Below are 27,069 nucleotides of genomic sequence, written 5' to 3' on the forward strand. Positions count from 1 at the left end.
GTGGATCATATTCACGTTCACGTTCCAATTCTCTATTAAATGCGTCATTCATTCCGCGATCTGGCGCTGGCATTCCTAACCTAACTAACAAACTGCCGCACATGAGGTAACACATATCTTCGATCAAGAGCAAAGCCTAGTTATGCATCTCCTCATTCGCCTCAAGATCGGGATTTCTTGAGCTGACACGCATTCGATATAAAATGTCTTCTGACATGTTATCATTGTATTTGTGTTTCGCCATAAAGCAGGGAACGCAATGGCTCTGGTGGCGGGACCACTAATGGCAATGTCACTTTACCACTAAGGCAGCACAAACCAGGCGTTTCACCAGCAAACTTCAATGCGCCACAATGCTGGCAAACAACGTCCATTGGACCAATGCAAACTAAACGATGCAAGCTGTAGTCGATGGTGCAATCATATCGAAACGCTGCTCGATTCAAATCAATACTTGAACCATTTCTTCTTGCACTTCGAAGATTATTCCTCTGTTCATCTGTACGATAAGCTCGACGATTTCTCGTTTCTAATCTAGCCGTTTCACGGGCTGCCTCTCTTTGCTCTTGTGTTTGAGAAGCACGAATTAAGGCCCTTCTTTGCTCCATCCTAACGCGGTGCTCTTCTCGGGCAATTTCTCGTTCTTCGTCAGATAATTGACTCGCGATATTCCGTTGCCTAATTGCATTACGGCTCCGCTGTGAAAGATTAGATCTTCTAGGACGCGGCATTTTTATTAATAGTAATACTGAATATGCACTCGCACAAAACCACATAAAACAATCGAGACATAGACAATAGCTTATCAAGAAAAATCATAGACAACCTATGAAAAGACATTTACACTTTTGTTAACCTGTAGAATAAATCTTTAATTAATTTAATAAATAATTTACACAAATTAATGTCTAAAACAAACAAATATAACAGTACCTACCTGAACTTTCGAGACATTTTACACAAAATAAATTTCTGAACGCACACATAAATAGTTGTTACAGTATTTGACAGGATTGGACAACAAATGTTTGACATGTAATAAACAAATGAGCATTTATTGAAATGATTAAGTATTCATTACACATTTCTGAACGCACGCGTAATATTTTTCAATCTTTTTTTAAAAAAAATACACATAATAGTTTATTCATCCATTTTAAATAGTTTACGCATGCATAAATGTCAATCATTACTTACAGATTTTGACAAAAACATTTGACAGCTTCGAAACTAAAGAACTTTTAGGGAAAATAACGCATTTTTCAAGTATTCGTCAATTTTTCATTATTTTTAAGATGTATTCTGCTATTCGGGGCGGAGACAAATCCAACAAATCAAAAACCATGAAAATTGGTCCAGCAGATCTCGAGTTATAATTGTGACAAACCCGACTTTGTTTTATATATATATAGATAAAATACACTCTAGCATATTGACAAATCCTCACATCCCTCTATTACCATTTCCAATTTTGTCTATGCACGCTCAGCTATCCAAAGGCGCACGCATAATATGGGACTAAATAATTAGCACACAGTGACAAATATGAACCACACACAAGTCTTGTCCCTGCGTTATTAGTGTATGACATCACTATAAGGATGCCTTAGAGGCGTCTGACACTACAGGATTATAGCATACTTGTACATACGGATGGCATCACTATAAGGATGCCTTAGAGGCGTCTGACACTACAGGATTATAGCATACTTGTACATACGGATGGCATCACTATAAGGATGCCTTGGAGGCGTCTGACACTACAGAATTATAGCATACTTGTACATACGGATGGAACAACCAGTGTATGTAGGCTACACTCACAACACATCACTGAATGTACACTATAAACAATAACCGCCACATAAATAACATGTTAAGAATACACAGGCTGAAAGACGCTTTACTGTATGATGATATGAATGCAGAACAATCACGGTAAGCAGTTATTTCCATAAAATACCTGGAAATAAACATATGGAGCGATTTAAAGTGGAACGACAACACAAAATGAATCCTTTGTAAGGCAGGTGCCACACTGAGATTCATTGGAAGAATCCTCAGAAATTGTAATCCACACACGAAGGGGCTAGCTTTGAACATGGTACGGGCAACAACGGTAAAATTTTATTATTATATTCTACTTCCACCATTTTAACTGATGTTAGCCTCAGTCTGTGGTGTGAGCAGTTACGTAACCTACTATGCAGAACTCACGTCCGGCTCCAATGCGCTATTACGCTTAGCTAGGGACGCTGCCATGGCATTACTGAGTGAGAGATGCCGACATTCTGCCACACAAGACCGGTTGCGTCACGTGAGGTACGCAAGAGGGTCGGCGAGGTAGCGGCCTCAGCAGTGGGTCGCTCTCTTGCCTGGCAGCTTCCTTACCTTCTGGACGTGTCCACCAGTCCTTTCTATTGAGGGCGAAATGCTCTTTCCGGATCATGTACCGTTCTCTCCGCGGCCGCAGTTTTCGTAAATATTGTACCCCTTAGTGGTAGTTCTTGGGAATAAAACCCATGTTTCTCTGAATCATAGCATTTCTCATTTTACGTGGGGGAAAAACTTCTTGGATGCCCACCTGAGCTCCTGATACCACCCTGGCCGCATGCACAGCTTACAAAACACTCGCTCGAACAATACTTGAATATTATTCGTCGGTCTGGTATCCATACCAGGTGGGACTGATAGCAGATATGGAGAAGACCGAAAGAGGAGCAGCAAGCACATTTCATTATAAGTTCATTTAGTAAGAGCCAACTTGTCACAGAGACACTGCAGGGTACGCGCTCTGCATGACGGTGTGACCTGCTGTTAAACTCCCCAGAGGGGACATTCCTAGAAAACTCTACCAATATATTCGTCCTACACACATCTCGCGAAAACAGCAAGAAGATAAAATTAGGACTTTTGAGCACGTACATTGGCCTACCAGCAAACGTTATTCCCGCGTACCATACGTGACACAGGCTCAGAAAGTACCCTCTCCTACACACCGAAAGGTGGTCTGGACCAGAGCGAAAATCACGAATTGTGTAAGTCAAACGGTTATGAGATGGGTAATTGTCAAGATAGCAGACCTGACTCCGATCGCGATAATGCTAATTGGCGGAATCGGAGAAACAGTCGAAGAGTCTGTACTTTTATTACAGGCCCTTAATTGACGGGGAAGTAAATAACGGTGGAGAAACAATTGGTACACACGAAATCGCTACACTCAGAGAGTAAACATTTTTACAACAACCATGGGATGATGTGCGATGTCCCGCATGCAGTCGTATCCGTGCTATTTTTTTAGAAGTATTTTCTCCTTGACCTGCATGCGTGCAGACCCAAACTTTCAAATGTCGTCGTTCATATGTCACAACCCGCATTTGCACTCTTACTGTAATTCCTGTACAGGGGGGAGAGGGTAATTTAATTGAAAGTTGCTTCCTAGTATCGTCGAATAAATATGATATTGCTGCACCTATGTCGTTAAGAATTACGATGCAATTTTCCTTCGGACACGTATGCATGTCATAGTACTTATTAACAACACCGGCATTACACGTATGCATGTCATAGTACTTCTTAACAACACCGGCATTACAATAACGTATTTATCCGCCGACATCAGTCAGCGAGTTTCAGTTTAAATGCCCCCCCCCCCTCTCTCCCTCCTTCCTCGTATGGGAATTACAGTCAGTGTACGAGTGCAGATTGCAACGCATGAACGACGACGTATGGAAGTTTAGGTCTGGCCCTGAGTGTGCACGTATAGCCAAAGTGGTTAAAGCGACCGCTAGTGTAAAGCGAGAAATCCGGTTTCGACTCCAAGGCTTGCACAGATTTTCATTGTTATCATTCCATTACACAGTAGATCGTTGCCCGTATTCCCAGCTCAAACACATTTCACATAAATCGTGTAATTCTTGCACCAGCCGGTAATTTCACAAGTACATAGAAAGTATGGCCACGAATTCGAATATGTATTTAATTTTTTTCCTGTAAAATGCAGTACTCTTCCTGTAATTCTGCTTCTAGCCGACAGCATTCATGGAATTCAATTTTGCCTCTTATTTCCAGCATGACATTACTGTTACAACGTTATACATCTTCCTGGGTGCTTGCTAACAGCTCTCCCACCCAAAATTAAAAAAAATGGCTCTGAGCACTATGGGACTCAACTGCTGTGGTCATAAGTCCCCTAGAACTTAGAACTACTTAAACCTAACTAACCTAAGGACAACACACAACACCCAGCCATCACGAGGCAGAGAAAATCCCTGACCCCGCCGGGAATCGAACCCGGGAACCCGGGCGTGGGAAGCGAGAACGCTACCGCACGACCACGAGATGCGGGCCACCACCCAAAATTAGTTTTGACGTTATCCCAGATATTCCTATTACCCATCCCATGTGGCCTAGAAAAGAGATAATATAGAAGTTTCGTCTTGACTCGATGTCTGTATAACTTTCCGACTTTCTGACCGCCTGCGTAGCTGAGTGGTTGCCGGCACGGTAGTTCAGCGTGTTCGGTCAGAGAGCAGGCTGGTCCGTGTAATAATAATAAAAAAAACCTGAGTTAAAAGATCAACAACGAACTTCAACGGATGTCCTGTGACGTCCGCTGCGACCAACTACAACGAAAAATAACGAACAAACTGCAAAAAAAGTAAAAAAAGAAAAGAAAAAAGTGGTTAAGTGCTTGCTTTCCTTGCAGGGGGCTCGGGTTCACGGCCGGGTTGGAGATATTCTCCGCTCATGGACTGGGTGTTGTGTTGCCTTCATCATCATTTCATCCTCATTACCTTAAAACGAGTCGCCCAATGTGGCGTCGGTTGCAATAAGACTCGCACTCGGCGGCCGAACTTCCCCGGATGGGGTCTCCCGGCCGGCAATGCCATACGATCATTTCATTTTTTCCCGACTTTCTGTTATTAAAGCACATGTATGTGGTATCATCCCCCTCCTATATCTAGTGATTACATTGAAGTCCTGCAGCTTATACCGCAGTCGACCGTATAGATTATGAATGACATTACCGCTAACCTGGTAGACTACCTTTATTTCCCGTTGCACACAGGAATCGTGGTTTGATGTTAGTCCCCCGCCTCCCCCCCCCCCCTCTCCCACCCATCGTGTGATCTACGTATGTTTTCAGAACCTTAAATGGCATTCTAAATACAACATATTTTTGAGATGATCCTAATGTCTATACACAGGGACTTTACTGAGAAAATAAGATTCGTAACACTTGCATGATACATACCACCTTCCTGCGCCATTCATGTGGAGAGACACCTTGTAAAAAGTAGTTTTAGCTAGTTGGTTTAGCTAGTTGCTAGATATATCTGCATCTGTCACTTCTCTCTACTCATCCTTCTTTGTGTATAGGGTCAAACAGTGTAGGTATACATCGAAGATTAATAGTACCTTCTCTCCTCCATTCGTCCATTCATCTTCCCATCTTTGGAATGTATTTATCGTAGCCGTAAGTTCAGAATGCTTACCATCATCATATGCTTTTTGTTGATGTCGACTGTCGGTACCGTTAGCAAGAATCTCTGGAAAGTGGAGCTGTTGCTAGTGCATCACAGTAAATAAAAACATGTTGCACCCACATTGTTCAAATGTTCAAATATGTGTGAAATCTTATGGGACTTAACTGCTAAGGTCATCAGTCCCTAAGCTTACACACTGCTTAACTTAAATTAACCTAAGGACAAACACACACACCCATGCCCGAGGGAGGACTCGAACCTCCACCGGGACCAGCCGCACAGTCCATGACTGCAGCGTGTGCACCCACATTCTTGGTTTAGTAGGTAATTTAACAAGGCTCCGACATCGGTAAGGTGGCTGCCGAAATATAAAGTCTGTAATGGTTTTGCACGTAATTTACCACTCTGTCACAACAAATAATCGGTAAATACAGGCTGTTACAAAAAGGTACGGCCAAACTTTCAGGAAACATTCCTCACACACAAAGAAAGAAAATATGTTATGTGGACATGTGTCCTGAAACGCTTACTTTCCATGTTAGAGCTCTTCAAATCACATTAATCATGGAATGGAAACACACAGCAACAGAACGTACCAGCGTGACTTCAAACACTTTGTTACAGGAAATGTTCAAAATGTCCTCCGTTAGCGAGGAAACATGCATCCACCCTCCGTCGCATGGAATCCCTGATGCGCTGACGCAGCCCTGGAGAATGGCGTATTGTATCACAGCCATCCAAAATACGAGCACGAAGAGTCTCTGCATTTGGTACCGTGGTTGTGTAGACAAGAGCTTTCAAATGCCCCCATAAATGAAAGTCAAGAGGGTTGAGGTCAGGAGAGCGTGGCCGCCTCTACCAATCCATCGGTCACCGAATCTGTTGTTGAGAAGCGTACGAACACTTCGACTGAAATGTGCAGGAGCTCCATCGTGCATGAACCACATGTTGTGTCGTACTTGTAAAGGCACATGTTCTAGCAGCACAGGTAGAGTATCCCGTATGAAATCATGATAACTTGCTCCATTGAGTGTACATACTGACGAAACTAAAATGAGCTCTAACATGGAAATTAATCGTTTCCGGACACATGTCCACATAACATCTTTTCTTTATTTGTGCGTGAGGAATGTTTCCTGAAAGTTTGGCCGTACCTTTTTGTAACACCCTGTATAAACATTTCACAGGTTTAAAAACACTCGACAACGAACCTAAAGAGTGATTGACGATAAACGTACACATTACTTCTAATTCCCGGGTTTTCCCATTACAAGATGTATGTATTCATTTTGCATCTAGCTACCGTCCATACCTGGACTGTCTAGCACAGCTGCATTAGCAACTAACGTTCCCTTACTCCTTGAGCACCGAAATTATTCGCACTAACGGAAACCACTACATCAGCGTCGATACTTCTACGTATAAAACATCGTGATACATAGTGCTCCGCCAGGAGTTCTGCTTCATAATGTAAATTGTGCCTTAGTGAATTTGTCTCCAGTTTAACTGGATCGTTCCCCCTTGTCGAACGAACTTTGGATACATACAATGTTGAAAATGTGCATCAAGAGCGGAGCATCAGATCGAAATGAAATATATTAGACATAAAGATACAGATGAGATACTCACTTGATCACATAATCAGGATAAAAAAAAAACAAAGAGACTGAGTAGATGCAGACAAATGTAATGCAACGTCAATAACGCATTGGATCACCTGCTGCAATACATGGCATAACACCGTTCGGTATCGAGTTGATTAGACGTCTGACATTGTCCTGAGGCAGACTGGCTCACAAATATTGAACAGCCACATCCAAATTGAGTACAGAATGACACTGGGGCATCTGACGTTACAGCTGCCCCCTTACACGCTCTGCAGGGGACGAGTCCAGGGAGCAGGCCGGCCATGGGAGACTCGAAAAGTGACGTAGGAAGTCTTGAGCGACTTGAGCTGTATGCGGACTAGCGTTGTCATGCTGGAAAAGTGGCTCTGTTAGACTATGTAGGAAAGATCCCAAATGGAGTCGAAGAATGTCATCACCATAACGCTGGTCCATTGAAGTCCTACGTACCAGAATTACAGGGGACTGGATGTTGTAGACCATAGCCTCCCAGACCATCCAGACCATTACACGTCCGCGCGGGTGGTGCGGCTGGCGATAGTGTGGGTGGGCATGTAGCGTTCACCAGGCTGCCTCCACTCCACTATGCGGTTATCATCCGTCCCCAGAAATCATTGGACTCACCACTTAACACCACGTTTTGCCAATTTGTGCAGTCCACATCGTTCTGGCTTGGCACCACAGTAGATAGTATCTCTGATAGCTCGGTGTTAATAACAGTATACGACAAGGTCTCAAGCCGTCTGGAAATGTTTTGTGGAACTACTGGCAGCCTCACATCTGGTTGGATCGCGGAGCGAGTCACTGTAGGATTCCTGACCGCTTGCCACACGATCCTCCGATCCTCTTGCCTCGTCATCTTCCAGGTCGCTCCAGACCCAGCACATCGCACATGGGTGTTATATCGTGTCCAGTGTTCTCAACATCGTTTGGTGGATCTGGCGAGCAACGCGGTGTGTTGAGCAGCCTGCACATTTTTGCCGATGACTGGGGCCCACGCAAACTGGCTTAAATGTGAGAAATATCGTCTAACACGTCTGCTTGGTTTTCTGCGCCTATTAATGCCCTCCGCGAGTTAGGTCGTGATCGTCATGTGTATGACTCGACCACTATACGCCATTTAAAAAGGGGCTCCTGTCCAAATACAGCGCCACTGTAGTGTATCATTGGCTAGAAACAAGGATCATTTGCATATCGGATCTCGCTGTACTTACTTTCGTTTCCCTCATTTGACAGTAATATGGAAATGAATGTCATGGATAGAGAAAAATATGATTCTCCAGCTAGTATTGATGGCCGGCCGCTATGGTCGACCGGTTCTAGGCGCTTCAGTCAGGCGCCGCGCTGCTGCTACGGTCGCAGGTTCGAATCCTGCCTCGGGCATGGATGTACGTGATGTCCTTAAGTTAGTTAGGTTTAAGTGGTTCTAAGTCTAGGGGACTGAACCTCAGATGTTAAGTCCCATAGTGCTTAGAGCCATTTGAATCATTTGATGTATGTAGTACTGCCTCCCACCATTAACAAATGTTCCATTAAAAAAACTGCAATAGCCTAAGGAATATAAGTCACAAAGTCATTTTGAAATGTAATTTGCTTACGACGAATAGACAGTCATCCAGCAGACCAATGGAAACAGATTTGTGTACCATAGATTTTTCACACACAGTTTACAATATGTCTGTCAGTCTTACTTTTTAAGTACAATAATGCTGTTCCGTGGCACTCCGTTCACCATTAACAACAAACAGTTTCTGATGTTGCTGAGCAACAGTTATACAATAATTTTTAAACGAACACACCGCCGTTTGATTGTATTGTTTTTTATTTAATTAAGACTCAGGTTTCAGCCTTTTATGCCGTTTTGAAGTGACTGAGTTTATGTCATTATCATATATTGCATGACATAAAGCTCAATATTGGTCATAAATTAAGAAAAATATTCACTTTTCACGAAGTCGCAGATGTAAAACCATAATATCCTGCATCATTGATGTACTGCAATATATGTTAATGACCGAAACTCAGTCACTTGAAAATGACATAAAAGACCGAAACCTGGGTTGTAATTAAATAAACAACAATACTTTCAAATGGCGGTGTGTTCGTTTAAAAATTAACAACAAATATTCTGTTGAAACTAAGGTCTGCTACTGCGTGTACATTCCCAACAAAAACAGAACACTTATGTGTAATATCTGTCTCGTTTTTTTGCCAGTTTCCTCCTATAAACTTTGGACAGACAATGGTTTATAACATTTGCTCAGTCCTAATTATCTGGAATGACTACATCTACGTAAGTCAGCTGGGAACTCTTGTGTATCTGATTTAATTCTGCTTGTACTACAGGTTAAACTTTCTGCTGACTCACTCGATTTCTGTGATGCATCACGCAAGTGTGTGCTGTACAAGAGCCTCCCTAGTCTCTGGAATGCAGATGCGTTCCTAACTCCTTGTGATATCTAACATACCTGCCAAACGCCACTTAGTCATATGCAGTAAATGCTTTGCCAATCAAGTTACAGCCCCCTCCGTATTTACAAACTGTGGTGTGGTATAGATATGGCCTAAAATTTATATCTCTAGCTCTTTTTAACAAAATGGCGCTTGTAGATACTACATGTATCGTCTATACACGCTTGTTACAGTACCATTAAAACACTCATTTTTTTAATGTCGACAGGTTTCAGTTTGTAGCAACAGTGTATTGTTTATTTACAATAATAAAGCATGATGGTAAATAATATTAATCATTAAACTATGGGGCACATACATGCGCTAGCTCGTTGCTATAGACGTCATTACAGCCTCAGATAGAAAAGGCTCTGATGTGGCAATGCCAACACCCCAATCTACCACACAGTGTTATGATTAAGTAGGAGCAGTTACAAGTGATATGATATGGCCATCCCAAGGGAAATGACTTTAGAATCTGAGAATGTCTATCTCTAATGCACTGTAAACCATACAAAAAACCGAATTGTATTCTAGATCCCTCATGTCCAAAGTGTTATGTAATATAACACGCATATAGTGTACAATATCAACTCCATCGTCATTAAAAATTACCAGAAAAATCTTTAATTGAATCAACAAAGCTGATACAGCAGTCCAGACACATCATCCATTATAAGATGCATTTAAAGCAGGAAAACCCCACTTTATGTAACAAAGCCATAGATCACTTATACTTCGTCGAAAGGATTTCCAGCGCTTCCCTGCTAAAATTTATTTCTGATAATTATTTAAGGATTCAGTATTACCCACATGTGGGTGAATATGGTAGTTAAGTCTAGAAACCAATCTCTACAAATCATTCCCCTATTATATTATCATCCCTCCCCCATATCTAGTGGTTGCATTAAACTCCTACAGCCTCTGCAGCAAATTAGAATTAAAATTGCTAAACCACGAAGATAAAGTGCTACAGACGCGAAATTTTTCCGACAGGAAGAAGATGCTGTGATATGCAATGATTAGCTTTTCAGAGCATTCACACAAGGCTGCCACCGGTGGCGACTCCTACAATGTGCTGACATGAGGAAAGTTTCCAACCGATTCCTCATACACAAACAGCAGTTGACCGGCGTTGCCTGGTGAAACGTTGTTGTGATACCTCTGTAAGGAGGAGAAATGCGTACCATCACGTTTCCTACTTTGATAAAGGGCGGATTGTAGCCTATCGCGATTGCAGTTTATCGTATCGCGACATTTCTGCTCGCGTTGGTCGAGATCCAATGACTGTTAGCAGAATATGGAATCGGTGGGTTCAGGAGGGTAATACGGAACGCCGTGCTGGATCCTGACGGCCTCGTATCACTAGCAGTCGAGATGACAGGCATCTTATCCGCATGGCTGTTACGGATCGTGCAGCCACGTCTCGATCCCTGAGTCAACAGATGTGGACGTTTGCAAGACAACAACCATCTGCACGAACAGGTCGACGACGTTTGCAGCAGCATGGACTATCAACTCGGAGACCATGGCTGCGGTTACCCTTGACGCTGCATCACAGACAGGAGAGCCTGCGATGGTGTACTCAACGATGAACCTGGGTGCACTAATGGCAAAACGCCATTTTTTCGGATGAATCCAGGTTCTGTTTACAGCATCATGATGGTCGCTTCCGTGTTTGGTGACATCGCGGTGAACGTACATCGGAAGCGTGTATTCGTCATCGCCATACTGGCCTATCACCCGGTGTGATGTTATGGGATGCCATTGGTTACACGTCTTGGTCAACTCTTGTTCGCATTGACGGCACTTTCAACAGTGGACGTTACATTTCAGATGTGTTACGACCGGTGACTCTACTCTGTACGGGCCTTTGCGGATACAGGAAATGTTCGACTGCTGCCCTGGCCAGCACATTGTCTAGATCTCTCACCACTTGAAAACGTCTGGCCAATGGTGGCCGAGCAACTGGATCGTCACAATTCGCCAGTCACTACTCTTGATGAACTGTGGTATCGTGTTGAAGTTGCATGGGCAGCTGTACCTGTACACGCCATCCAAGCTCTGTTTGACTCAATGCCCAGGCGTATCAAGGCCGTTATTACGGCCAGAGGTGGTTGTTCTGGGTACTGATTTCTCAGGATCTGTGCACCCAAATTGCGTGAAAATGTAATCACATGTCAGTTCTAGTATAATATATTTGTCCAATGAATACCCATTTATCATCTGCATTTCTTCTTGGTGTAGCAATTTTAATGGCCAGTAGTGTACTTCCTCTGTACAATGCTTTTTTCTCCTAATGGTACCTGTAGCTTCATCCATCTCCTATATACAGGGGTTTGACGCTTGGAAACACAGCTAGAAGTGCATGCTTGAACATAAATGCAGATGCTAGCAACACCTGCAGGTTGCGCAGTTGTAACTGACCTTTAAGGAGCCTGTGCATTGTCCTCAGTTCGTTGAGAGTCTCAGTCGAGGTCAGAACAGTGTTTTGTGTGTTTAAGCGTACATTATGTCAGAGGTAAGTGAATTCCAACGGCGGCAAGTTGATGGTGATCGTATGGTGCGTGCTTTCGTAAACAAGCCATGGTAGCAGAAGTGTTTGTGATTTAAGAAGCACCGAATCGAAATTTATACCTTATAAAGGGAAAGAAGGAAAACGACCTCTACTGAGTCACAATAACGACGAAAGTGTATATTGAGTGGTCGTGACGGACGGTCATTGAAGAAGATGATGACGAAAAATAAAAAGGCGATTGAGCAAAAGTCACTGCAGAACTAAATGTTGCATTCGCGAATGCAGTCAGGGAGAAAACAACACGAATAGCGCTGCAGAAGCAGGAAACAGCAGGGGGAGCTGGAATTGTAAAACCACCCACAGTTTTAAAAAATGCCCACAACAGGAAAACGTGGTGCCCGAGGCATAAGACCTAAAGTATGGAGCAATGGAAAAAGTCATTTAGGCGGATGAGTCTTGTATAACAGTTTCCAACTTGAGGCCAAGTTTACATCACAGAAACGAAAGAAGGCCTTGGTTTGGTGGTTATTTGGGCAGCCATGTTGTGGTACCCCTTTGGGTCCTGTAGGTACTCTGCAAGGGTGGATGACTGCCGAGGCTTACGTGACCAGTTTGGCTGATCAGGTCTTTCCTACGGTACAACATTTGTTCCCCAAGTCTGACGGGATGGTTCTTTGAAAGGGCACATCCTACTTCCTTCCCCATCCTTCCCTAATCTGATGGGACCGATGACCTCGCCGTTTGGTCCCCTCCTCCGAATCTACCAACGAACCAACCAACGCAATTGTAATGTTGTGTTTCAAGATGAAAGGGCCCTTGTTCACACACCTCGCATCGTCGAGGATTAAATATGTGAGGTCGAAAATTTAACTGCATCTTCCCTCACCTCCACAGTTACCAGATCTCTACATTACTGAGCCTTTGTGGTCACCTTTGGAGATAACGGCGCATGATCGTTATCCACCTTCATCATCGGTACCTGAATATGTCACTATTTTGCAGAAAGAAAATTCCGTTGAAAATCATACAGTGCCTGTATTTACCTTTTCAATAACAGTTGGAAGTTACTTTGAATGCCAGTGGTTTTCCTACACTGTATTAGGTATTGCACTGTGTTGTATTTGTGGTGTTTCATCATTTTTGTCCACGCCTGTATTTACTGCTTACGCCACAAATTTCAATTACTGGTTTTGTATAAATATAGATATCAGAATATTGTGCATATTTTCCATATTTTCCGTTTTCTCGAAATTCCGCGAATAAATATATAAAATATACAAGAATATTTTCACTGTTGCTTACTTTACCAAGTATCTTTAGCACCTAACAGGTGCTGCCATCCCTGTAATATAGACGTAGTTCTTAAATCACCCGTTTTGATCTCTCCCTTTCTATAGAAATAGATATCCACTTCTCCCATTTGTATCCGGATTTTTTTCATATTTTCCATATTTTTGAATATTTTCTCCATATTTTTCATATTCTGTTTGTATATGTACAAGTATTTATGTTATAATGGATACACTGCCAGGTGTGGACTGTTTACTTTACCGTCCAACTGTAAGACAGATTCACCATGGATCCAGAGTGTCTTTTTCTAAACACCTACCCCGAAAAAAAAACTTCTGTGTACACTCATTGGTATCTATCAAAGCTGACCCTCATACACACAAAAACACGTGGATTTTGATGGCTGTCGGTTGTGTTACGATGTTGGTTAGCGCATAGTTGGCAGGAGTGTCGAAGGTATTTTAAATATAGCTACTTGCTTTCAAAATCTGGCCCATGACCACATAACATTGGCGACCGCTTCCTGGTCCTACATGAGGCGGATCCACTTCCCAACCAAATTCTGAACCAATCACAAACAATGGTGGCTCCATGGAGAAACTGACTCATGTACACACAAAACAGTGCAACAGGCGTATTTGTGTTTGTAATAGGATAAATTCAGTTCCTTAAACATTATTATTATTGTTTCATGTGATACATACATATCTCATGAATCCTTAGTATCTTGACACAGTCCGCAGCTCGTGGTCGTGCGGTAGCGTTTTCGCTTCCCGCGCCCGGGTTGCCGTGTTCGATTCCCGGCGGGGTCAGGGATTTTCTCTGCCTCATGATGACTGGGTGTTGTATGATCTTCTTAGGTTAGTTAGTTTTAAGTAGTTCTAAGTTCTAGGGGACTGATGACCACAGATGTTAAGTCCCATAGTGCTCAGAGCCATTTGTCTTGACACAATGATTCACTGCCCCTACCGTCATCGTTTTATGCAGACGCCGTCCGCTATGGGCGAGCGGTTCTAGGCCCTTCAGTCCGGATCCGCGCTGCTGCTACGGTCGCAGGTTCGAATCCTGCCTCGGGCATGGATGTGTGTGATGTCCTTAGGTTAGTTAGGCTTAAGTTGTTCTAAGTCTAGGGGACTGATGACCTCAGAAGTTAAGTCCCATAGTGTTCAGAGCCATTTGAACCATTTTTTTATGCAGCCCCTCGTAATCCACACACGAGATTTTCATATTCTCTCGATCGCTGCTCACAAACTATTAGCCCTACAGAAAAAAATGAGCAGGATCTCTTTGTAGGACATTTAATATAGTTAAATTTTGTACTGGGATACGATTTTGCTAGACGCCGTAGTTTTCGAGCTATTCAAGAAAAATGTACAAAAGTAACTTTCAAACACATCCCCAATCCCACACTCAGACGGTCAGGATTTCAAGTGTGTTGTTCATAATATTCCCGCCTACCACTGTACAAATGTCTGCGACTACATTAGTTATTTACCACATTCGACCTTTTTTGGTCTTCATTAATTGGCCTTGTTATGCCAGCGGCTTATTCGAGGACTTAAAAATTTTAAAACTGGTCTCAGTGTAAATTTCACCCAACAGGTTTGTGAATTTTATCACCATAATACAAACAATTACTTTGTTGTTTGCGTCAGGCCTTCTGACTACGGAACTACTGTGCTTGTAAGGATTAAGTTTTCATCGAATTTTCGGCGAAATTAGTTTTAGTGTAACATTTAAAAAAGTCGTTTCTCATTCATTGCCACGTTTAAATTAATAACGTTAACGAAATAGTCAACTGTGCCTTTTGTGGTATCATCCAGAGATAGCGGTGCCACACCAAAGTTGATAATGCAAAACAGTACCACAGCTGTTAGTGAGGGCTTGCTGCAATTCGCAACATCCAATGGGAAACAGTCCGGAAGACATGCCATCCCTTTCAATATAGCAGTGGTGTCGCGCTGAGATCAGTATAATGTCGATCATTCCAGAGCTCTGCCCAGTTCGTGACCTTATCTGAAGGAGTCAACATCATAGTGTAGGACCAACGAGTTGGAAAAGATATGATGTACTTTACTAAAGGTTGAAAATTAAACCTCAAGAAAATAGTTTGTTAATTGGTGCATCAAGTGGTGCTGTAATAGTCCATGACTGTTTTAAAGTACAATCACGTGGCAACGACGTGAGTCCAAATAAAGTAAATCTTTTATTGATTTATGTAATAAAGTAAACTTATTTTTCATGTGCTCTAGTTTGATGAGCCGTCTTCTAGAGCAACCAGAGAACCCACAGTTGCTGCTGGATGAAAGTGACTTCATCTGGTCGGAGCAAATGGCGATGAGCATCAGCCTTTAACTAGCTCGGAATCCACGCCAGCTGCCAACCTGTAAGCGAACTGCGTGCTTTTCTATTCCTCTTCCTGCAGTGTTCTCTTGTATTTGTGTGTTTACTATTTTTCTCCATGTCTGAGCTGTCATAGGAAATGCCTCCAACCGAAACTGCACAGAGTCAGGCGCAGCAGATTGGACTTCTCCTGCCCACTGTCCGCCAGTTGACTTCATTCCTCAAGAAACAAACAGCATCGCCTCAGTTGCTGCTCCAAAATCTCACCATTTCACAGCCAGGATGAAGAATGTTCGGAACACAGGGCGCCATTAGAGGCACACTGCGCCACCTACAAAATAACAGGGGTGAAGAGCACTGCTTACTTTTTGTCCGCCTTTGGTTCAACCCTCTATAAAACTGTGCCAAAACTCTTCCCAAGAAAATTACACACTACGATCTTGTGTAATTGCTAGACGAATATTACGACAGACAATTCCATTTAGTAGCTGCACGGTGAATTTTTTCGTCTGAAGCAGCATCCTACTCACAGTCAGACAGTGGATAGCGGAACTGAGAGGTCTCACCAGGCATTGTAAGTTTAAATGCACGTGAAATTAACTACAATGGCATCGTGTTGCATCATGCTATCACACAGAAAGTATCAGATGCATGTTTTCGTGCTGCAGTTCTGTAACTGCCTGACCCTGATTTAAAAAGAGTACTGCGTGGAATCTTGAACAATTATGGACTCAACAGAGGTTGATTTTGTCGCTACGGTCGCAGGTTCGAATCTTGCCTTGAGCATGGATGTGTGTGATGTCCTTAGGTTAGTTAGGTTTAATTAGTTCTAACTTCTAGGCGACTGATGACCTCAGAAGTTAAGTCGCGTAGTGCTCAAAGCCAGTTGAACCATTTGGTTCAAGTAGTTCAGAATATAGCTCAGACAAACAGTAAAAAGAATAAGAACAGTAGAAGTAAAAACTTTCAGTCTCACAGCGCATACTGTTTGCTACAAAACTCCGGGAGAAAATCTTATCCTCAGTGTTTTTTGATGCATGATCGGAAAGACTGTCTGTGCCTTAAAGCTATTTGCTTTTAATGTGGACGTGAACGTGAAGTTGAAACTGTATGTTTACGCTGCAGGCGCAGCAAGGGCGACAGCTGTCATCCTGATAGCACACGGCAGCGAAGGCTTTGCTGTCAACAAGTATTCACGATTTATTCGATGCCATTCACTCAGGAGTGAACCGAAGAAAGTACTTACTCAACACGGAAAGATGCCGCTGCCGTAAGCCATCAGGAAAAAGAACTTATTGAAGTGGAACGAAAGACAATAAAGTTGCACTTCGACACTGGTGCTTCTGTTTCCTAATTTATAAAGACACTTGTACCAGAATCGGTAGCCCACCACTACAGCAGCCTACTTCTCTTTTGTCTGCCAACAATGGACAAGAAATTCCAGTTCTTGGCTTATGTAGTTTGCCAGAAACTTCCCAGGGAGTGACAAAGTGTGTTTCTTTTCATATGCTCAATCCTGGAAACAGAACAAACATATCTGAGTTAGATTCATTTGATTTGTTGAACTTGTGCATTCAGAACAATGTGTCACAAACCGGTGCTGCTGTGCCTCACAAGGACATTTCTGATTTGTGTGGTAAGTACAGTGAACTATTCAGGTATAAAAACGGCAAAAGACTTTGAAGTGTACATCACTGCGAAGGACAACGCACTGCCGTAATTTTTGTGCTCAACCTGTCCCATATGCAATACATGAGCAGGAAGCTCAGGCATTGCAAAGATGGCAAGACAATGGGGTTACGAAACCTGTTTCTGAAAGCCAACTGGCATCGTCCTTTGTCATTCTGAAGGAGCCTTCAGGTGGATTACGTTTGTGTGCTGACTTTGAGGCAATAGTAACCCCACAAACGGTAGTAAAGTCTTTTCTCTTCCGCGTCTTGATGAATTGAGAGACAGACTGGGACAGAGCAGATACTTTTCAAAGATAGATTTGCGATAGTGCAGTTCCAGTTTCAATGACTACCCTTTAAAAGTGCTTCAGCTCCTGCAAATTTTTCGATTCCTGGAACAGTTAACAGCCAAACTGTCATCTTGCACTAACTACTGTATTTAGGGGACAGTGTGGTCGAAGGTCGTACACCAGCTGAAAATTTAGCAAACTGAGAATGCTTCTTTCAACTTCTTTCTGCTGTTGGCTTGAAATGCAACACAGAAAAGTGCCGTTTCTTCCAGGAAGAATTTGACAATTTAGGTCACATAATAAATGCACAGGATATACATCCATCTGCATCGCACTCGGCTGCGATTAGAGGTCTACCAGCGCCCCTTAACGTTAAGGAGAATACCTATTATATAAAATTTATTCCTGCACAAAGTGCTACTTCGCTTAACTGCTGCTCTGGAAAAAAGTTCTTTTTCTGCGGTCCAGAGAATGTCGGAACACTTTTCAGCAAGTGAAAGAGGCATTCTGAAGTCGTAACTGTTTGATTCACTTTGACCCAACTAGGCCTGTGAAGCTTAGCTATGGATCCATCTATTTATGGGATTGGAGCGGTGCTTGTAAGCGAATGGGAGAGTGTGGGTTTATAGTTCAAAATGGTTCAAATGGCTCTGAGCACTATGGGACTCAACTGCTGTGGTCATTAGTCCCCTAGAACTTAGAACTACTTAAACCTAACTAACCTAAGGACATCACACACACCCATGCCCGAGGCAGGATTCGAACCTGCGACCGCAGCAGCAGCGCGGCTCCGGACTGGAGCGCCTAGAACCGGGTTATAGTTCCGTCTGAATTTGCTAATTGTACCCACTCACCTCGTAAATCCAATCGTCATTCACTTCTTTCCTTGCAGTCTAGGAACAACAGCTTGAGTATTGCTGTAATAAACGACAACTAACAAGGGAGACAAAGGAGTGCCAATTACCAAAATTCAAGTTTTAGCCTAGTATAATCCAGTGATGAGTTTTTTTTTTTAGCACTTGCACTACACAGGACTGCACTGTTACACTCTTCACAAAATAACAAATATGTTGATACACTGATACAGATTGGCTGCAGATTTCTAGATTTTCGCTACTGGGTGGGGAATTGTAGGACGCCCCTAGATAGGTCAGAGGTGCACTACAAAAAGGAAGCGGCTACTCGAGTAGCAGAGTACTTGTAGCGTGCACATGGTTTTTTTTTTTAGGCTAGGCAGCAGTGCGAGGTGTCCTGATGAACACTCACCAGTCGACGTGCAGGCAGGGAAATCAGGACGCGCTCAGTGTAAAGACACTTCAGCTATCAAGATATTAGTGGTAAATTTTCAGAGTGTTCGGAATAAAGTTCCTGAATTAACTGCCCTCCAGGAAGCGTGTGGCGCGCAAATTATTCTCGGGACTGAGACCTGGTTGAACCGTGACATAGGAAGTTCTGAAATATTTAGTGAGGGTTGGAACGTGTATCGGAAAGACAGATTAGACACCGTAGGAGGTGGTGTCTTCATTGCAGTTGACAAAAATATTGTGTCTACTGAGGTCGAAGTAGAGTGTGATTGTGAAGTTACCTGGACACGTTTAACAGGGCTAGCAGAAATAAAGTTAATTGTTGCGTGTTATTACCGGCCACCAGGTTCCACCGTGACAGTTCTAGAATCATTCAGAGGGAGTCTACATTCTGTATCGCAGAAGTACCCGGATCATGCTATATTAGTCGGGGGCGACTTCAACCTACCTAGTATAGACTGGGATGTCTATGGATTCATTACAGGTGGTACAGACAAGCCGTCGTGTGAATTACTTTTGAACACATTATCCGAAAACTGTCTTGAGCAGCTAAATCGACAGCCAACGCGTAATGGAAATATTTTAGATCTGGTAGCCACGAACAGACCAGACCTCATCGATGGTGTCAGTGTTGAGACAGGGATTAGTGATCATAATGTTGTCATTACGACTATGGTTACGAAAGTTAAAAAGTCGGTTAAGAAGGCTAGGAGAGTATTCTTACTAGAAAGAGCAGATAAGCAGTTGTTAGCATCCCACTTAGTAAATGAATCGACTTCATTTACTTCCGGTACGATGGACGTAGAAGAATTATGGGAAAATTTTAAACACTTGTAAATCACGCATTGGACAAGTATGTGCCGAAAAAGTGGGTTACGGACGGAAAAGACCCATCGTGGTTTAACAGCGCAATTCGGAGAATGCTTAGGAAGCAAAGACAGTTGCACTCGCGGTACAAGAAAGATCTGGAGTATGAGGACAGGCAAAAGTTATTAGAGATTCGTGTTGCTGTAAAAAGAGCGATGCGCGAAGCGTACAACCATTACCACCGTCATAGCTTAGCAAAAGATCTTGCTGACAACCCAAGGAAATTCTGGTCTTACGTAAAATCGGTAAGCAGGTCGAAGGCTTCCATCCAGTCACTCACTCATCAGTCTGGCCTGGCAAAGTGCTACGTCACCTTGGAAAAATTAGTGAACTACTGTGCTGGTAAATTCCTTATGTTATTTGATTTTCAAACAGCTGAGCAGAACTGAACGTACTCAGACATTTCGCTCTTTACCTATTCTAATCGACACTAAACTGACACACAATATTTTTTTAGCGCAACGCAACTGACTTTCAATAATCCCTACAAAAGAATGGCCCTGACTAACATTAACCTACACCTTTCACAGATCACTTACCTCACAAAAATCTTCGTTACTCGAACTACTGCAATACAGCGAGCGCCACTACTGCCAGCTAAATAAAAGATTCAAACTACTGAAGGCACTAACTACTGATAGGCATAGTTAGCAAATGAAAGATTTTAACAGAGAACAAACAATGTATTTGCCTTAATAGTGTTGAAAAATCATAATATGCATAGCAGTTCATGACATCCAGTCTTACAAATTTTAAAACTCCGCCATTTCTCTCCCCACATCCACCACTGCTGGCGGCTCACCTCCAACTGCGCAACGCTACGCGCTGTTAACAGCCCAACACTACAATAGCTAACAACAATGCAAACCAGCCACAGACTGCGCACAGCACAGCCACTGATTTTTCATACAGAGCGCTACGTGGCGTTACCAATATAAAAACCTAGACTGCCTACTTACAAAAGGAAGACAGCAAAACGAAAGCTGAAATTTTAAATTTAGCATTTGAGAAATCTTTCACACAGGAGGATCGTACAAACATACTGCCGTTTGAGTCTCGCACAACCCCTGGGGTTGTGAAGCAGCTGAATGGGTTGAAAATAAATAAATCGCCAGGTCCTGATGGGATTCCAGTTCGGTTTTACAGAGAGTACTCTTCTGGATTGCTTGCAATTATTGCGAATCTCTTGCCCAACGTAAAGCCCCGAGGGGCTGGAAAAAAGCGCAGGTGACGCTTGTATATAAGAAGGGTAGAAGGACAGATCCTCAAAATTGCAGACCAGTATCCTTAACATCGGTTTGTTGCAGGATTCTCGAACATATTCTCAGTTCGAATATAATGAATTTCCTTGAGACAGAGAAGTTGCTGTCCATGTATCAGCACGGCTTTACAAAGCATGGCTCCTGCGAAACGCAACTCGCCCTTTTTTCACATGATATCTTGCGAACCATGGATGTAGGGTATCAGGCGGATACCATATTCCTTGACTTCCGGAAAGCATTTAACTCGGTGTCCCACTGCAGACTCCTAACTAAGGTACGAGCATATGGGATTGGTTCCCAAATATGTGAGTGGCTCGAAGACTTCTTAAGTAATAGAACCCAGTACGTTGTCCTCGATGGTGAGTGTTCATCGGAGGTTAGGGTATCATCTGGTGTGCCCCAGGGAAGTGTGGTAGGTCCGCTGTTGTTTTCTATCTACATAAATGAATCTTTTGGATAAGGTGGATAGCAATGTGCGGCTGTTTGCTGATGATGCTGTGGTGTACGGGAATGTGTCGTCGTTGAGTGACTGTAGGAGGATACAAGATGACTTGGACAGGATTTGTGATTCGTGTACGGAATGGCAGCTAACTCTAAATATAGATAAATATAAATTAATGCAGATGAATAGTGTAGTGTACCGCTTGACACAGTCACGTCAATTAAATATTTGGGCGTAACATTGCAGAGCGACATGAAGTGGGACAAGCATGTAATGGCAGTTGTGGAGAAGGCGGATAGTCGTCTTCGGTTCATTGGTAGAATATTAGGAAGATGTGGTTCATCAGTAAAGGAGACCACTTATAAAACACTAATACGACCTATTCTTGAGTACTGCTCAAGCGTTTGGGATCCCTATCAGATCGGATTGAGGAAGGACATAGAAGCAATTCAGAGGCGGGCTGCTAGATTTGTTACTGGTAGATTTGATCATCACACGAGTGTTACGGAAATGCTTCAGGAACTCGGGTGGGAGTCTCTGGAGGAAAGAAGGCGTTCTTTTCGTCAATCGCTACTGAGGAAATTTAGAGAACCAGCATTTGAGACTGACTGCAGTACAGTTTTACTGCCTCCAACTTATATTTCGCGGTAAGACCACAAAGATAAGATAAGAGAGATTAGGGCTCGTACAGAGGCATATAGGCAGTCATTTTTGCCTCGTTCTGTTTGGGAGTGGAACAGGGAGAGAAGATGCTAGTTGTGGTACGAGGTACCCTCCGCCACGCACCGTATGGTGGATTGCGGAGTATGGATGTAGATGTAGATAATACAGTAACACTACACCACAATACATTATCCCACACTGCAATCCAGATGCGGCGTTCGTGGCAATATAGGTAATCCAAGTTTCATTTACATCTACATCTACATTTATACTCCGCAAGCCACCCAACGGTGTGTGGCGGAGGGCACTTTACGTGCCACTGTCATTACCTCCCTTTCCTGTTCCAGTCGCGTATGGTTCGCGGGAAGAACGACTGTCTGAAAGCCTCCGTGCGCGCTCTAATCTTTCTAATTTTACATTCGTGATCTCCTCGGTAGGTATAAGTAGGGGGAAGCAATATATTCGATACCTCATCCAGAAACGCACCCTCTCGAAACCTGGCGAGCAAGCTACACCGCGATGCAGAGCGCCTCTCTTGCAGAGTCTGCCACTTGAGTTTGTTAAACATCTCCGTAACGCTATCACGGTTACCAAATAACCCTGTGACGAAACGCGAGGCTCTCCTTTGGATCTTCTCTATCTCCTCCGTCAACCCGATCTGGTACGGATCCCACACTGATGCGCAATACTCAAGTATAGGTCGAACGAGTGTTTTGTAAGCCACCTCCTTTGTTGATGGACTACATTTTATAAGGACTCTCCCAATGAATCTCAACCTGGTACCCGCCTTACCAACAATTAATTTTATATGATCATTCCACTTCCAATCGTTCCGCACGCATATTCTCAGATATTTTACAGAAGTAACTGCTACCACTGTTTGTTCCGCTATCATATAATCATACAATAAAGCATCCTTCTTTCTATGTATTCGCAATACATTACATTTGTCTATGTTAAGGGTCAGTTGCCACTCCCTGCACGAAGTGCCTAGCCGCTGCAGATCTTCCTGCATTTCGCTACAATTTTCTAATGCTGCAACTTCTCTGTATATTACAGCATCATCCGCGAAAAGCCGCATGGAACTTCCGAAACTATCTACTAGGTCATTTATATATATTGTGAAAAGCAATGGTCCCATAACACAACCCTGTGGCACGCCAGAAGTTACTTTAACGTCTGTAGACGTCTCTCCATTGATAACAACATGCTGTATTCTGTTTGCTAAAAACTCTTCAATCCAGCCACACAGCTGGTCTGATATTCCGTAGGCTCTTACTTTGTTTATCAGGCGACAGCGCGGAACTGTATCGAACGCCTTCCGGAAGTCAAGGAAAATAGCATCTACCTGGGAGCCTGTATCTAATATTTTCTGGGTCTCATGAACAAATAAAGCAAGTTGGGTCTCACACGATCGCTGTTTCCGGAATTCATGTTGATTCCTACAGAGTATATTCTGGGTTTCCAGAAACGACATGATACGTGAGCAAAAAACATGTTCTAAAATTGTACAACAGATCGACGTCAGAGATATAGGCCTATAGTTTTGCGCATCTGCTCGACGACCCTTCCTGAAGACTGGGACTACCTGTGCTCTTTTCCAATCATTTCGAACCTTCCGTTCCTCTAGAGACTTGCGGTACACGGCTGTTAGAAGGGGGGGGGGGCAAGTTCTTTCGCGTACTCTGTGTAGAATCGAATTGGTATCCCGTCAGTCCCAGTGGACTTTCCTCTGTTGAGTGATTCCAGTTGCTCTCCTATTCCTTGGACACTTATTTCGATGTCAGCCATTTTTTCGTTTGTGCGAGGATTTAGAGAAGGAACTGCAGTGCGGTCTTCCTCTGTGAAACAGCTTTGGAAAAAGGTGTTTAGTATTTCAGCTTTACGCGTGTCATCCTCTGTTTCAATACCTTCATCATCCCGGAGTGTCTGGATATGCTGTTTCGATCCACTTACTGATTTAACGTAAGACCAGAACTTCCTAGTATTTTCTGTCAAGTCGGTACATAGAATTTTACTTTCGAATTCACTGAACGCTTCACGCATAGCCCTCCTTACGCTAACTTTGACATCGTTTAGCTTCTGTTTGTCTGAGAGGTTTTGGCTGCGTTTAAACTTGCAGTGAAGCTCTCTTTGCTTTCGCAGTAGTTTCCTAACTTTGTTGTTGTACCACGGTGGGTTTTTCCCGTCCCTCGCAGTTTTACTCGGCCCGTACCTGTCTAAAACGCATTTTACGATTGCCTTGACCTTTTTCCATAAACACTCAACATTGTCAGTGTAGGAACAGAAATGTTCGTTTTGATCTGTTAGGTAGTCTCAAATCTGCCTTCTATTACTCTTGCTAAACAGATAAACCTTCCTCCCTTTTTTTATATTCCTATTTACTTCCATATTCAGGGATGCTGCAACAGCCTTATGATCACTGATTCCCTGTTCTGCACTTACAGAGTCGAAAAGTTCGGGTCTGTTTGTTATCAGTAGGTCCAAGATGTTATCTCCACGAATCGGTTCTCTGTTTAATTGCTCGAGGTAATTTTCGGATGGTGCACTCAGTATAATGTCACTCGCTGCTCTGTCCCTACCACCCGTCCTAAACATCTGAGTGTCCCAGTCTATATCTGGTAAATTGAAATCTCCACCTAAGACTATAACATGCTGAGAAAATTTATGTGAAATGTATTCCAAATTTTCTCTCAGTTGTTCTGCCACTAATGCTGCTGAGTCGGGAGGTCGGTAAAAGGAGCCAATTATTAACCTAGCTCGGTTGTTGAGTGTAACCTCGACCCATAATAATTCACAGGAACTATCCACTTCTACTTCACTACAGGATAAACTACTACTAACAGCGACGAACACTCCACCACCGGTTGCATGTAATCTATCCTTTCTAAACACCGTCTGTACCTTTGTAAAAATTTCAGCAGAATTTATCTCTGGCTTCGGCCAGCTTTCTGTACCTATAACGATTTCAGCTTCGGTGCTTTCTATCAGCGCTTGAAGTTCCGGTACTTTACCAACGAAGCTTCGACAGTTTACAATTACAATACCGATTGCTGCTTGGTCCCTGCATGTCCTGACTTTGCCCTGCACCCGTTGAGGCTGTTGCCCTTTCTGTACTTGCCCAAGGCCATCTAACCTAAAAAACCGCCCATCCCACGCCACACAACCCCTGCTACCCGTGTAGCCGCTTGTTGCGTGTAGTGGACTCCTGACCTATCCAGCGGAGCCCGAAACCCCACCACCCTATGGCGCAAGTCGAGGAATCTGCAGCCCACACAGTCGCAGAACCGTCTCAGCCTCTGATTCAGACCCTCCACTCGGCTCTCGCAGTCAGTCCTGTCGACGATGCTGCAGATGGTGAGCTCAGCTTTCATCCCGCTAGCGAGACTGGCAGTCTTCACCAAATCAGATAGCCGCCGGAAGCCAGAGAGGATTTCCTCCAATCCATAGCGACACACATCATTGGTGCCGACATGAGCGACCACCTGCAGATGGGTGCACCCTGTACCCTTCATGGCATCCGGAAGGACCCTTCCCACATCTGTAATGACTCCCCCCGGTATGCACACGGAGTGCACATTGGTTTTCTTCCCCTCTCTTGCTGCCATATGCCTAAGGGGCCCCATTACGCGCCTGACGTTGGAGCTCCCAACTACCAGTAAGCCCATCCTCTGTGACCGCCCGGATCTTGCAGACTGAGGGGCAACCTTTGGAACAGGACAAGCAGCAATGTCAGGCCAAAGATCAGTATCAGCCTGAGACAGAGCCTGAGACTGGTTCGTCAGACAAACTGGAGAGGCCTTCCGTTCAGCCCTCCGGAATGTCTTTCGCCCCCTGCCACACCTTGAGACGACCTTCCACTCTACCACAGGTGAGGGATCAGCATCAATGCGGGCAGTATCCCGGCCAACCACAGTCGTAGTCCGATCGGGGGATGCGTGGGACGAGCTGGCCGTCTCCGACAAACCCCCATCCGGACCCCCACAGTGATGCCCATTGGCAACAGCCTTAAGCTGTGTGACACGAAGCCAACACTGCCTGAAGCTGGGAGCGAAGGGATGCCAACTCAGCCTGCATCCGAACACAGCAGTTGCAGTCCCTATCCATGCCAAAAACTGTTGTGCAAAGAACATCTGAACTAATCTACAGAGAGCGCAAACAAATCGACACAAAATTTAAACGGTTATTAAAATACAAGATTGCCTAGTAAATGGAGTAATGCTGCTACTTGCGAACTGTTGACGCACTGCTCGGCGGCGGAAGGAGACTATGCGATTTTACACTATTCGGGTACTAAAACGCGATGCTACAACTCTCAAATACTATAATACGCCCGAAATTTATGAATTAAACAATGCAAGTACCAAAAACACGCAAAGAAATTAAGAATTAAACTATGTAACAAAGGAGTGAGCTAGGAGTATACGACTTGCTGCTGCAGCTGCTTATCCAACGGCGGCAGGGAGCACACACATGCATTTAACGGCGCGGATGAGATTCTCGCGGGATCTAATCATGTTTTCGAGATTGTTCTCGTGGTTTGTGACTTCGCGAACGGCGGATTACGTCTCGTGAGGTGCACGAATGATTTAACAGCATCAAACACCTTTATAGCCACAAAATTTACATGTTTTCTTAGACTGATTCTTTAACATCTTCACACCAAGCACGCGGTTAAACACCACCATGCGACTCCTTCCTCATTCTGGCGCGAAAAAACAAAAGAAGCGACCATAGCGATGTTATCATAATCGATAGCAGTGCTACTCGATACCTGCTTACATTCCTGCACGAAAATTGTATCTAAATTTTGAAGGAATTGACGAAAATAAGCACTAATGGGGGTGGTCCATCA

The sequence above is a fragment of the Schistocerca cancellata genome, chromosome 3 (assembly GCF_023864275.1).
Source record: "Schistocerca cancellata isolate TAMUIC-IGC-003103 chromosome 3, iqSchCanc2.1, whole genome shotgun sequence".
Lineage (NCBI taxonomy): Eukaryota > Metazoa > Arthropoda > Insecta > Orthoptera > Acrididae > Schistocerca > Schistocerca cancellata.